General features: G+C 47.5%; 1 non-coding gene across 1 annotated transcript; it reads left to right on the top strand.

Annotated features, from left to right (window-relative positions):
* The first annotated feature begins 5515 nt into the window (after positions 1–5515).
* On the top strand, positions 5516–5622 carry LOC138388884 (U6 spliceosomal RNA). Its single transcript, XR_011234354.1, has one exon. It is a non-coding gene; the product is annotated as a U6 spliceosomal RNA (small nuclear RNA).
* Positions 5623–7737: the final 2115 nt, after the last annotated feature.

Below are 7737 nucleotides of genomic sequence, written 5' to 3'. Positions count from 1 at the left end.
TCAACTCAGCAGGCAACACACTGATGCTATTTTTCTTAAATTTACCAAAATGAAACTGAGACCTCCCTGATTCTGCTTCCCAGATTTAGTGAACAAATATGTTTACTGAATCCTTTCCACTTCTCATTTTTTTATATCACAATTCTTCTTGAACAAAGGTTCCATAGCACTTATTCTCTTCTAAAACACTTGCAGCACTCATACTTCCTTTGTTGGGTGCCTGTCTCCCCTGCTAGACTGTCAGCTCCACAAAAGTAGGGACCTTTGTTTTGTTCAGGGATGCTAAGAGCATCAGCAGTCCTGGTGCACAGGTGTTTGATAAATATCAATTAAACGTTTGAAAATGAAGCTTGGATTTTGATTTCTAGCTGTTTGCTGAATGTGAATTTGCTCTAAACATGATTCCATAGCCTTGATAACAAGTAAAAATATGGGGTTTAGGTCCATGGCCTGTAAAATGGATATATTCACTTGTCTCCCTTCCAAGACTGTTTTGAGTCAGGGAAATGTCACAGCTGTTGACAGCTCAGGTGAGAGGACTGGCATGAGTATGTGTAATGTGTCATCCCACACAGCAAGGTTGGGGTTTCCCCTGACTCTCCCTCTGCTTGTGGTAATTACAGGAAGTCAATAGGAATCTTTTCCTGGTCCGTCTCTCTTTGTTGACTCTAAATGGGCACGGCTGATCACAAAGGAGCCAAGCAAAACTGAGAACCTCAAGCCTTCCGGAATGGGGTGGGGAAGGGGTCAGAGTGGACACTGCTTAGCACAGCCTTGCCAAGAGACAGGGTGTGCCCCAGGCAGCACTACCTGGTAAAAAGGGTCATCACACTCAGTGGGAGGCACATTCAGTGATCAGTGCTGGAGCACCTACCCTGTCCAGGCACCAAATAGCCCATGAGACTCAGAAGTTAAGGCCGGGAGTGGTGGCTCACGCCTGTAATCCTAGCACTCTGGGAGGCTGAGGCGGGTGGATCGCTCGAGGTCAGGAGTTCAAGACCAGCCTGAGCAATGAGCGAGACCTCGTCTCTACTAAAAATAGAAAGAAATTATCTGGCCAACTAAAATATATATAGAAAAAAAAATTAGCCGGGCATGGTGGCGCATGCCTGTAGTCCCAGCTACTCGGGAGGCTGAGGCAGTAGGATTGCTTAAGCCCAGGCGTTTGAGGTTGCTGTGAGCTAGGCTGACGCCACGGCACTCACTCTAGCCTGGGCAACAAAGCGACACTCTGTCTCAAAAAAAAAAAAAAAAAGAAGTTAACTACTGTGCGGTGGGTCACACAGCCAGAACCCGTTGGAGCCAGACAACCCTATCTAAGGCCATTTGCCTTGAAGACTTGGGCTTTTCCTGCTGTTCCCGTCTGCCTTCGGCATCTCCAGCTCCCAAACAAATATTTATCGAGAGCATTTTGTGAACTAAACACTATTCTAGGCACATGGAAGTCAAAAGTCAACAAAACAAAGATCTCTGCCCTAAAGAATGGGACATGGAATGTGAGAACAGATCCAAAGATCATGCCGAGAACTTTGCCCCAAGCTCCTGGATGGAGTTACCCTGGCCTGCGGTGGGGGAGTCTTCTGTGGATAGGGCACCTTTGGGAACAGAGAGGGGAAGGCCGGCTCTGCAAACGTCTGTAGAAGCAGCCCTGTGATTGCACCTGGTGATCCTTCCATAGTCCTGCCCCAGCATTCAAACCTGTTCTCCAGGCGAGCCTTGCACCTTTGTCCTATGCACCTTCAAGGCATCAAGGCATGGGATTTCCAGCACAGTAAACAAGTATAGGATTTTTTTTTTTTTTCCTGAGGGAAGGGAGGTGGCAGTCTAGTGGCCCTAGGACACAGGTAAACAATTGAGTAACAATAAAGGGGACTGCTTTACCTTTAAGTGCCCCTGATAGTTCACATATTCATATGTAAAAAGTAAAACCTGTTATAAATCAGACTGAAAGAATATGAATTAAATTTGTGACAGTGATTGCCTCTTTAGCACAAGGGCAGGAAGGTTAGGTCAGTGGCCAACGGGTCCTTGAAAGAGGTCCCTGTTTATCTGTGTGCACTACTTTGATTCTTTAAAAAGAAATGACTAAAGCAAATTGGATGGAATGTTCATTGTCACTGCCGGCTGATGGGGACATGTTTGCTTGTTACTTTACTCTCCTGCTCCTTGTGACCTCAGTATGCCGATTAGAAGGAGGTAGTGGTGGTTAAGTGTGGATTTACCTGGGTTCACGTCCCAGCTCCACCACTTACTAGCTGTGTGACCCCGGGCAATGGCTCAGTCAACCTCTTTGCTCCTACGTCGTAAGGATCAAATGCGTTTATATGGAAAGCATTTAGTCCAGCGCTTGGCACATAATAAGAACTATCGAAGGGTTAGCTGTTACTGTTTTTGTAACTCATAATACTTATGAATTCATCAATTCATAGGATTTTATAACTACATAGAAATCTCGTAGTTTCGATCAAAGAAGTTCTGCTAAGGTTGCAAAGCACCTGGTATGCAGAGACACCGTGAGAAGAGGAGGAAGCCCTGCAGCATGGACCTTTCTTGTGGTCCTTTCTTGTGGTTCCAGGAAGAATTAGTCATTTGTATATAGGAAGGACAAATTCCAAGAGGCAAGACACAAGGCCATTTTCACACCGTTTCGTTAAGGTCATGAGTGACTTCTTGGTGAGCCCTTGGCAATCCTTACCCCGATCCCGAATCCAGGCCTTCCTGTGGTGGCAGCGACCCCACACTTTCCCACGCTCTCCTGGCCACCCTCTTAGTTGCCTTTGTGGCTCCTCTTCCTTTACCCCCGTTGAAGTGCTGGTGTCCCCTAAGTTGTCCTCTAACTCTACCAGGGCTTTGTGACTTAGAGTTTTTCAGATAAGGTCCATGAGTGGGATCCCCTGAAGTCATCCAAACATTTTATTCTTGCCCATGCTTTTCTGGAAACAAGGTCTTGAGCTTTCATGATCATTCTTAGGAATCCAGGACCCCACCAGAACCAGCAGAGAGAGGGTAGGAGGGAATGAGGAAAGGATACAAATAAAGTCTGAGTCTGCAGATGGCAGATGCTCCACACCCGTATTTGGACACTGCCCACTGGGCTTCTCTGCCTGGGTAGCCCACAGGTGCCTCCAACTCAACGGGGTGAAAACTGAAGTCAATCTCCCCAAACAGATTCCCATTCCTGTTTTCTCTCTTCTGTGTGTGGTGTTGTTATTCACCCTGCTTCCAAGTCAGAAGCTTGGGGAGAGTCTCACTTGTCAATTTACTCTCACTGCTGACACCCAACCAATCATCACTTTCTACCTCTCCATTCTTGGCTTCCTCTCCAGCCCTTCAGTACCTGCCCAATGCAGGCACCCACCTCCTCTCATCTTAACCTTTGCCATAGTTTCCTCGCCAACTTCTTGCCTCTAGTCTTTACTCTGCCAGCTCATCTTCCCATGACTGTCTGAGAGCTATTTCATACGTGGACATTTGATCAGGCCACTTTCCTGCTCAATATTCTTCAATGGCTCCCCATTGCTCACAGAAAAAACCCACCCCATTAGTCTTCCTTCTCAATGTGATTTGGTTGGTAATGCAGAACTTCCTGTGGCCTCTAGATCATGCCAGGCTTTCCTATACACTTTGCCATGCTGTTTCTCTACATGGAATATCACCCCCACAACTCTTGCCTCCTCCTTCATTCTCCACCTGCAATCCATCAGGCACCTCCCCTTGTCCTTCAAGTCTCTCCCCTCCTGGGCTGCCTTTTCTGTGGCTTCCCCAGGGGACACAGACCAGGTCCCTGAGATCTGCCCACTTCCCAGGAACATCCGCTGAGGCACACACCTCCAAGGTTCATGCCCCCATCATGCCGCATTTTCATTTTATGCTGGAGTGAGGTGCTCACTCCTTAAATGGCTTACACGAGGCAGCATACGTACTCTATGTGTAGGGGACCAAAGCTAGATTAACAGGAGGAACAACAGGAGAGTTTACGTGCAGAGGTCTGAGCATCCAAAGCTTTCCAATCTAAAGGAGAGGGAAGTAGATGTATGGAGAATTCTGTAATAAAACTCACATGGGGGGTCACGCCATTTAATTTCACCTCTTTCATCTATTCCCCTGTTCCATGCTGAGATTGATTTGTGGTTGTGAGGATCAAACAGGATAGCAGAGTAGAATCGTACGCGGAGCAAAATGTATGTCACAGCCACTGTCTACTTCTCTCATTTCTTTTAATGTCCTATGAAATCCTTGAAAGCAAAGACTGTCTTTTCAAATGTCTCTCCGCAGAGCCGTGCACCGTGCACACGTCTCCCTCAGTGTGAGGCGGTACTACCTTTTGTTGTCAAGCATATGTTTTTTGAATGATTGTGCAAAATAATGAACTGGAAAGAAGACATTTTCTAATAATTCTTAGAAAGCTAATTCATTTTGCCTGTGAATTCACAGAGTGAATTCACTGACACTCTCCTGGCCGCTGGCGAGTGTGGTTAGTAGCAAACTCCTTGGCAGTGCTGCGCCCAGCACTGCTCTGAACACCGGCACCCGCTTAATCGTCACCCCTAGCTCACAGATGAGGCAGCTGAGTACGGGTGGATCAGATAACTTGTTGGTTCTTGTTAGAGTGGGATCCAAAGCCGACAGACAAGATGGAGCGTGTGCTCTTACCCTGTGTTGCACACTGTCTCTCCTCCCAGTCCCTGCCTCCCACGAGCCTTCATTCGGTCATTCATTCATTCCACAAAGACCATTTTCTGCTCTGAGCTCACCACATACATTACCTCATTTAACCCTCACAACAACCCCAAAGCAGGTACTTGTGATGAGGCACAGTAATCACTATAGCTCTGTGAGCCACAGTGAAGCCATCTTGTATGCAGGCTAGTGCAGCCATCTTGTGTACGGACTCACTGTTGTGTAAAGTTAAAAAAAGAATACATGAATAACAGAAAAAAAAATTTATACACTGATTAACTTGTAAGTGATTGTTTAAAATCATTAGGTGTGTATAGTTACATTGTACTACGCTTAACAGTTCCTTGAAAAAATGTTCCTTGAATGTTCCTCAAGGAAATGTTCCTTGATTTAACGGATGCTATTTGCTTCTGTAGGTTTGCTTGCTTATGAATTATTGTAATCAACATGTTCTTAGCCGTATGTATATTGTTACTATTGTTAGTGGTAAAGGTATATAACCCCTGCCCACTTTAAGATCGGGGCCATTCTCTGTCTCTGGACTTTCCCAGGACAGGGGTGGTCGCTGGCCAGCTAATAAAGACTCCTAATTTGGCTCAATTCGGTCTTTAGGTGGTCATTTCTCGCATCTTAGACTATAACAGTACTGTTATTGTCCGCCTTTTCAGACAAGGAAACTGAGGCCCAGGGGTGTCAAGTAACCGGGCCCATGTTACTTGGCTAATAAGTGAAGCCAAAACTTGAGCCCGAGCAGCCCAACTCTGGAGTCGAAACTCCAGTCCACCCCGACATAGTCCTTTTCTTTCGATCCATCCACTCCAACGAAAGTAGCACAGTGCTTGTTTTGGCAGCACATGTATTAAAATCGGAATAGTGCAGGGAAGATTAGCACAGTCTTTGCACGAGGATGACAAGCAAATCCGTGGAGTGTTCAGTAATAAATAAATAAATAAAATGTAAAAAGTAGTGTGAGCAGAGAAACCTAATACTGTAGTGACAGCACTGGCTGAACCAGTCAGGGCTCTAGGTGAGCCTGGCTCCCAGGCCTGCTGAGGTGGGGCCCCTCGGCCCTGGGGGCTGCTGGCCTGGGTGGGCGGGGCCCAGGGTGTGACACTAAAGAGGTCAGGAGGCACTGAACTCCGTAAGCCCTTCGCAGGGGTGGGAGGACCAGGCGTCTCAACACCACAAGAGTCCAGATCTTTTGAAGTAGTTGGGTGAAGACCAGGAGGCAGGGGACGCTGGCTCAGGGAACAGGCGTCACCCCCTCAACAGCTACTCGACGCAGGCCGGGGACCTCTCTGTGCCCCAGCAGTGGGTCACAGAGTTTTGAGTCAATAAATGTCTAACAGTCAGTAAGGGGTAGTTTCTGGTTGAAGATCTCAGACACATCCTTAGTGAGTCTGACAAGAATTCAGAGCCTTCTCTACCCGAAACCCTTCCTGCCTAATCCAAGCGTCTGTCTTCCCTTCCGTCTCATTCTCCGTCATTTCTCCAGCCCCTGGCATGGGCGGATGGTGCCAGGCTGTGCTGGGCACACTTCATTGCCTCAGGTGCTCCCCCACCCCGCTCCACTTCCCAGCTCTCCAGGGGGGCTCTCCCTCCACATCTGGGTGTTCTTGGAAGACACAGCCCACACCCGCACCTGGGGGAGTTTCCGAGTCAGCATCTCCGGTTGCCACCTGGGCATTGTTGTTCCAAGTTTCTTCTGTTACAAAGCACATGGGGCCATACGCCCTCTACTACCTCTTCCAGCTTCAGAATTTGCTTTAGGGCAACTAGACCTGATAAACTCATGACGATTTAAAAATGCACAACCTGGATGATCTAACATTTTACTTCTAGGACCCTATTTTATACAGAAATACTTGCACAAATCCTAAACACACATGTACAAAGACATTCATTATAACATGAATAAAAGAAAAACATTAGAACAGATTGTTATCCCATTTGTGGGCTTACTAGGGAGAAACATCTGCATAAATATAAATCACAGCTTAAAACAGGACTACCAGATTAAGCCGTCTTTGGGACTAAACTGAAAGCTTCAGGGCAGGTAAGAGACCCTGAGAAGAGATGACAGGGCCTCACTTTACAGTATTAAATTGCAAAGACGTTTAAGAGGAATCTCGTGTGAAATCTCTGTGGGTGTGGAGGAGACCGCGACTGGGAGTGAACCTGGGAATCTGCAAGGCTTTGTTGTGAGACCAGCAGAAAACAGTGCAAAAGTGCCAGAGGTGTCCCCTGCGTGTGTCTGCATTCTATTCTAAGAACCTCAGGAAGACACTGGGAGGTTGAGTAGAGAGTGGATGTGGGCAAGGGCCCAGACTGGACGCTGGGATGCCCATTGGAAGGGTCTTGCGGGAGCCCAGGCCAGCTATTTTCCTGACGGGGCCAGGGGTAATGGCAGCATGGAAAGAGAGATAGGGAAGAGAGAGAGATGGAGCCACTGAAGATAGCCTGGGGGCCATTTACTGAGATAAGCAACCTCAGAGATTAGCCTTGGGTGGTGGGGGCTGGGCAGGGCCTGGAGAGTCCTGGGAATGTTTGAGGTTCTCAAGCAGAAGTTGAGAATGAAGTTTGTTCTTTTTTTTTTTTTGAGACAGAGTCTCACTCTGTTGCCCAGGCTAGAGTGAGTGCCGTGGCGTCAGCCTAGCTCACAGCAACCTCAAACTCCTGAGCTCAAGCGATCCTCCTGTCTCAGCCTCCCGAGTAGCTGGGACTACAGGCATGTGCCACCATGCCTGGCTAATTTTTTCTATATATATTTTTAGCTGTCCATATAATTTCTTTCTATTTTTAGTAGAGGTGGGGTCTCGCTCTTGCTCAGGCTAGTCTCGAACTCCTGAGCTCAAACGATCCGCCCACCTCGGCCTCCCAGAGTGCTAGGATTACAGGCGTGAGCCACCGCGCCCGGCCGAGAATGAAGTTTGAATTCGCTCTAATGTGGGCCTCAGAAGCCACGAGCTGGAGATAAAAATGTGAGTTGACAGGAAATTAGACATGTAGGGTGAGCAGGAGGAAAAGATTCAGGGTTAATCCCAAGAGCTCCAACAT

The sequence above is a fragment of the Eulemur rufifrons genome, chromosome 7 (assembly GCF_041146395.1).
Source record: "Eulemur rufifrons isolate Redbay chromosome 7, OSU_ERuf_1, whole genome shotgun sequence".
Classification (NCBI taxonomy): domain Eukaryota; kingdom Metazoa; phylum Chordata; class Mammalia; order Primates; family Lemuridae; genus Eulemur; species Eulemur rufifrons.
Note: the sequence above shows the minus strand (reverse complement) of the source record. Positions and strands in the feature narration are given on the sequence as shown.